Source organism: Ranitomeya variabilis, chromosome 2 (genome assembly GCF_051348905.1).
Source record: "Ranitomeya variabilis isolate aRanVar5 chromosome 2, aRanVar5.hap1, whole genome shotgun sequence".
NCBI lineage: Eukaryota > Metazoa > Chordata > Amphibia > Anura > Dendrobatidae > Ranitomeya > Ranitomeya variabilis.
In genome coordinates, this window is record NC_135233.1 from 992,955,166 (window position 1) to 992,962,558 (window position 7,393).

Here is a 7,393-nt window from a genome sequence, read left to right on the forward strand (position 1 = left end):
AGAAAGGTCTTTCTTTTCCCTTCTAGGGTTAGTTAGTTCTCCGGCTGGCGCGAGACGTCTAGAACCAACGTAGGCACGTTCCCCGGCTACTTCTATTTGTGGTGCTAGGATTAGATATATGGTCAGCCCAGTTACCACTGCCCTATGAGCTGGTTTTTTGTGTTTGCAGACTTGGTATTGATTCCTGAGACCCTCTGCCATTGGGGTCATAACACAGGACGACTGATCCGGGTACATGAAAGAATGAATGGGGCCATGTATCGTGAGATTTTGAGTGCAAACCTCCTTCCATCAGCAAGGGCATTGAAGATGAAACGTGGCTGGGTCTTTCAACATGACAATGAACCAAAGCACACCGCCAGGGCAACGAAGGAGTGGCTTCGTAAGAAGCATTTCAAGGTCCTGGAGTTGCCTAGCCAGTCTCCAGATCTCAACCCTATAGAAAACCTTTGGAGGGAGTTGAAAGTCCGTGTTGCCAAGCCAAAAGCCAAAAACATCACTGCTCTAGAGGAGATCTGCATGGAGGAATGGGCCAACATACCAACAACAGTGTGTGGCAACCTTGTGAAGACTTACAGAAAACGTTTGACCTCTGTCATTGCCAACAAAGGATATATTACAAAGTATTGAGATGAAATTTTGTTTCTGACCAAATACTTATTTTCCACCATAATATGCAAATAAAATGATTAAAAAAAAACAGACAATGTGATTTTCTGGATTTTTTTTTCTCAGTTTGTCTCCCATAGTTGAGGTCTACCTATGATGTAAATTACAGACGCCTCTCATCTTTTTAAATGGTGGAACTTGCACTAATGCTGAATGACTAAATACTTTTTTGCCCCACTGTATATTTTAAGTAATTACATGTAGACTTACTCCCTACATCTGATCACTCGCTCGCTCATGTCACTTACATCTCAAAAACACCTCTAGAATTCAACCTTTTCTTACCTTTAACCCCTTAAGCCCGGAGGGTGGTTTGCACGTTAATGACCGGGCCAATTTTTACAATTCTGTCCCTTTATGAGGTTATAACTCTGGAACGCTTCAACGGATCTTGGCGATTCTGACATTGATTTCTCATGACATATTGTACTTCATGATAGTGGAAACATTTCTTTGATATTACCTGCGTTTATTTGTGAAAAAAATGGAAATTTGGTGAAAATTGTGAAAATTTTTGCAATTTTCCAACTTTGAATTTTTATGCAATTAAATCACAGAGATATGTCACACAAAATACTTTCTAAGTAACATTCCCCACATGTCTACTTTACATCAGCACAATTTTGGAACCAAAATTTTTTTTCGTTAGGGAGTTATAAGGGTTAAAAGTTGACCAGAAATTTTTCATTTTTACACCATTTTTTTTTAGGGACCACATCTCATTTGAAGTCATTTTGAGGGGTCTATATGATAGAAAATAACCAAGTGTGACACCATTCTAAAAACTGCACCCCTCAACGTGCTCAAAACCACATTCAAGAAGTTTATTAACCCTTCAGATGTTTCACAGGAATTTCTGGAATGTTTAAATAAAAATGAACATTTAACTTTTTTTCACAAAAAATTTACTTCAGCTGCAATTTGTTTTATTTTACCAAGGGTAACAGGAGAAAATGGTCCCCAAAAGTTGTTGTACAATTTGTCCTGAGTACGCCGATACCCCATATGTGGGGGTAAACCACTGTTTGGGCGCATGGCAGAGCTTGGAAGCGAAGGAGCACTATTTGACTTTTCAATGCAAAATTGACTGGAATTGAGATGGGACGCCATGTTGCTTTTTTGAGAGCCCCTGATGTGCCTAAACATTGAAACCCCCCAACAAGTGACACCATTTTGGAAAGTAGACCCCCTAATGAACTTATCTAGATGTGTGGTGAGCACTTTGACTCATTAAGTGATTCACAGAAGTTTATAATGCAGAGCCGTAAAAATAAAAAATCATATTTTTTCACAAAAATGATCTGTTCGCCCCCAATTTTTTATTTTCCTAAGGGTAAGAGAAGAAATTGGACCACAAAAGTTGTTGTCCAATTTGTCCTGAGTACGCTGACACCCCATATGTGGGGGTAAACCACTGTTTGGGCGCATGGGAGAGCTCGGAAGGGAAGGAGCGCCGTTTGACTTTTCAATGCAAAATTGACAGGAATTGAGATGGGACGCCATGTTGCGTTTGGAGAGCCACTGATGTGCCTAAACATTGAAACCCCCCACAAGTGACACCATTTTGGAAAGTAGACCCCCTAAGGAACTTATCTAGATGTGTGGTGAGCACTTTGACCCATTAAGTGATTCACAGAAGTTTATAATGCAGAGCCGTAAAAATAAAAAATCATATGTTTTCACAAAAATGATCTTTTCGCCCCCAATTTTTTATTTTCCCAAAGGTAAGAGAAGAAATTGGACCCCAAACGTTGTTGTACAATTTGTCCTGAGTACGCTGATACCCCATATGTGGGGATGAACCACTGTTTGGGCGCATGGGAGAGCTCGGAAGGGAAGGAGCGCCGTTTGACCTGCCACCCTGGAGTCAGCAGAGGACACGGGCATAGACACAGGAACCCGCGGATGCTGGACATAATTAAGGAGGAAAGGAGTCTGACCGGTGGAGTCGGCTACAGCGTTGTTAAGGGCAAACTCTGCCCACGGTAACAAAGATGCCCAGTCATCCTGCCTGGCAGAAACAAAATGTCGTAAATAAGTGACCAGAGTCTGATTGGCTCTCTCAACCAACCCATTTGTCTCGGGATGATAAGCCGAGGAGAGATTTAACTCAATACTGAGTAGACGACAAAGCTCCCTCCAGAATCGAGACGCAAACTGGGGACCCCGGTCACTGACAATCTTGTCCGGCACACCGTGTAAGTGAAAGATATGCTTGATGAACAAGGCTGCCAGAGCCCGTGTAGAAGGTAGCCGTGGAAGAGGCACCAAATGAACCATTTTGGAAAAATGGTCGGTGATCACCCAGATAATGGTGCAACTGCGAGACTTGGGTAAGCCCACCACAAAGTCCATCCCGACCATCTCCCAGGGCCTGTCCACCACCGGCAGAGGGTAAAGCAACCCAGCTGGCAGTTGCCGAGGGGACTTGTTCTGGGCGCAAGAGACACACGCCCGAACATAGTCTGCGACAACACGAGCCATATGTGGCCACCAGTATGTCCTCGCCAGTAACTCAGATGTCCTTTTGGAACCAAAATGTCCACCCACCCTGGACGAGTGTGCCCAAGAGAAAACCTCCGGTCGCAAACTGGATGGTGGAAAAGTCTTGCCCGGAGGCACACTCTAGCGAAACCGGGGCCACAGTTCTCAGGCTCTCGGTGGGTACAATAAGCTGAGGCTCCTCTTCCTCCTCCACAGATGACACAACGGAGCGAGAGAGAGCGTCGGCACGAATGTTCTTCTCCCCAGAAAGAAAATGGAGGGTGAAATGAAATCGGGAGAAGAACAAGGACCATTTGGCCTGGCGAGAATTTAACCGCTGGGCTGTCTGCAGGTACACCAAATTTTTATGATCTGTGAAGACTTGGAAGGGAAAATGAGCTCCTTCCAAGAGATGTCTCCACTCTGAGAATGCCAACTTCATGGCTAGCAACTCCCTGTCCCCGATGGAATAATTCCTCTCTGCTGGTGAGAAGGTCTTAGAAAAGAAGAAGCAAGGATGCTTCCGACCTTGAGCATCCTTTTGGAAGAGGACTGCTCCAGCACCAACAGATGAGGCATCCACCTCCATGATAAATGGCTTATCTACATCGGGGCGATGTAGGATGGGAGCGCTAGCGAAGTGTGACTTTATGGAGTTAAAGGCCTTGGAGACCTCCTCAGACCACAATTTGGGATTTGCCCCCTTCTTGGTGAGGGCAACCAAGGGAGCTACCAAAGTTGAGAAGTGCGGAATGAACTGACGATAATAATTAATGAACCCCATAAAGCGCTGCACCGCTTTAAGCGAATGGGGTTCCTGCCAGTCCATCACAGCCTGTAGTTTGGCAGGATCCATAGCCAATCCCTGGGCGGAGATGATATAGCCTAGGAAAGGTAAGGACTCCTGCTCGAACATACACTTCTCCAACTTGGCATAGAGGGAGTTTGCCTGTAGGAGGTCGAAGACTTTGCAAACATCTCTCCGGTGGGAGTCAATATCTGGAGAGTAGATGAGAATATCATCCAGATAGACTATGACCGAGGTGGTGAGCATATCCCAGAAGATGTCGTTCACAAAGTCTTGGAAAATGGCTGGGGCATTACAGAGCCCGAAGGGCATCACCAGATATTCATAGTGCCCATCCCTGGTGTTAAAGGCCGTTTTCCATTCGTCCCCCTCACGGATGCGAAGCAGGTTGTAAGCACCCCGCAGATCTAGTTTAGTAAACACCCTTGCTCCCCGAAGCCTATCGAAGAGCTCAGATATCAAGGGCAAAGGATACTTATTCTTAACGGTGATGGCGTTAAGACCCCTGTAGTCTATACATGGACGCAGTTCCCCATTCTTCTTCTGCACGAAGAAGAACCCAGCCCCAGCAGGTGACACTGACTTCCTGATGAACCCTCTTGCCAGATTCTCTTGAATATACTGAGACATTGCCTCCGTCTCCGGGAGAGATGACAGATAAACTTGACCCCGGGGAGGCTCAGCACCAGGCAAGAGATCAATAGGACAGTCATAGGGGCGATGGGGCGGAAGGGTCTCCGCCGCCTTTTTGGAGAACACGTCTGCATAAGACCAATATTGCTTGGGGAGAGAGGATAGATCTGCGGGTACCTCTGTAGTCGCAACCTGAACGCACTCCCTCTGACACCTACCTCCACAAGATTCACCCCATCTCAGAATTCTGCCTGAGAACCACTCGATATGAGGAGAGTGGTACCGTAGCCAAGGTATCCCCAACAGGACCTCATCAATTCCCTGAGGAATGACAGGCAGATCGCTTTTTATTCCGATTTTTGTAAGGCAGAATGACCAAAAACCAGCTATTCATGAATTTCTTTTGGGGGAGGCGTTTATACCATTCCGCGTTTGGTAAAATGGATAAAGCAGTTTTATTCTTTCGGTCAGTGCGATTACAGCGATACCTCATTTATATCTTTTTTTATGTTTTGGCGCTTTTATACGATAAAAACAATTTTATAGAAAAAATAATTATTTTTGCATTGCTTTATTCTGAGGACTATAACTTTTTTATTTTTTCTTTGATGACGCTGTATGGCAGCTCGTTTTTTGCAGGACAAGATGACGTTTTCAGCGGTACCATGGTTATTTAGATCCGTCTTTTTTATCGCGTGTTATTCCACTTTTTGTTTGGCGGTATGATAATAAAGCGTTATTTTTTGCCTCGTTTTTCTTTTTTTTTTTTTTTTTTACGGTGTTCACTGAAGGGGTTAACTAGTGGGACAGTTTTATAGGTCTGGTCGTTACGGACGCGGCGATGATAAATATGTGTACTTTTATTGTTTGTTTTTTTATTTAGATAAAGAAATGTATTTATAGGAGCAATATTTTATTTTTTTTTGGGGGGGGGTAATTTTGAGGGGGAATTTTTTTTTTTTTTACACATGTGAATATTTTATTTTTACACTATAACATTGCCCCAGGGGGGAGCATCATGTTATAGTGTAAGATTGCTGATCTGACAGTTTGCACAGCACTCTGTCAGATCGGCGATCTGACATGCACAGCTCCTCCAGGCTTCCCGGCGCCTGCTCTGAGCAGGTGCTGTGAAGCCACCTCCCTGCAGGACCCGGATGCCGTGGCCATTTTGGATCCGGGCCTGCTGCAGGGAGGAGGAGGTAAGAGACCCTCGGAGCAACGCGATCACATCGCGTTGCTCCGGGGGTCTCAGGGAAGCCCGCAGGGAGCCCCCTCCCTGCGCGATGCTTCCCTATACCGCCGGAACACTGCAATCATGTTTGATCGCAGTGTGCCAGGGGTTAATGTGCCGGGGGCGGTCCGTGACCGCTCCTGGCACATAGTGCCGGATGTCAGCTGCGATAGTCAGCTGACACCCGACCGCGATCGGCCACGCTCCCCCCGTGAGCGCGGCCGATCGCATATGACGTACTATCCCATCACTGGGAATTAAGTCCCAGGTCACCTTGACGGGATAGTACGTCATATGGGGTTAAGGGGTTAACTCTGCAAATTCGGTTACTGTTGTTCTTATTCATTCTTATCTGTTCTATTGCAAATCTCTACTAATTTGTCTCCCTCTTACTAAAGCCTCCCTTCTCCAATCCATCCTGAATGCTGGAGCCAGGATCAAATTCCTTTCCATGTGCCAGTCATTGCACTGGTTGCCCATCTGCTAGAGTTTAATATAAACTTATCACTCTCACCCACAAAACTTTACACAGTTCTGCACAGCTCTACATCTCCACCCTATCTGTGTTCTCCATTCTGCAACTGATGTAAGGCTAACATCCTCCATAATCTGAACCTCCCTCTCTCATCTCAAATACTTCTCTCATGATGCATCAGTTCTCTGGAATGAACTACCCCCGACAATTCAATTAATTCCCACTATTAATAGTTTTAAGTGTGCCCTCAAAACACATAGACTGGCCTATTTCAATAATCTATCTATTCCCTTTTTGTATTTCCAAAATTTTCCTCAGAATCGGGTCCCATGTATCATCTGTTTACACATCCACCATGTACTTATTAGCACTGTGTATTGATACTTGGACACATACTGGCTAGTGACCGGTTCATGCAGCATTATATGAATACCCTATTTATTATATTGATGGCTGGACCATACAATTTAGTCACATTTACCATTTACCTTTTGTGTCTCCCTATTTCCTCACAGACTATAAGCTTGTAAGCAGGAGATCATGCCTCTTGGTATGGGATGAATTGTGTATTACTCTGTACATGTCCCCTCTGAATTGTACAGTGCTGCGGAATATATATAAAGAAGTAAATAATATAATTTTTATTATTACTATTATTATTATTAATAATATACTTATTCATATTATATGGCCTGCAGTGTCCTCCTGAATACTAATGGGTAAACCCGAACAATAAAGTTCAGGGTCTGTACCGGATACCTACTGTTCGAGCTTGGACTCCGAAAATGGACAGCGGCTCTTCCCACTTGCTCTGTGGCGGTGACAAGTCGGGTCATATTTGTGGGGTTGATGTCATCTTTGTATTGTCAGGTGACATCAAGCCCACAGGTTAGTAATGGAGAAGCGTCTATGAGATGCCTATCCATTACTAACCTCATAGTCATATTGTGAGTAAAAAACACCCAGCATAAAGTCCTTTATTTGAAATAAAAATTCTGTTTTACAAAATTATTTAAAAATAACAAACAAATTTGAACCCCACTTGCCACCGCCACAGTGCAAGTTGGAAGAGCTGGGCAAAGCAACAGAA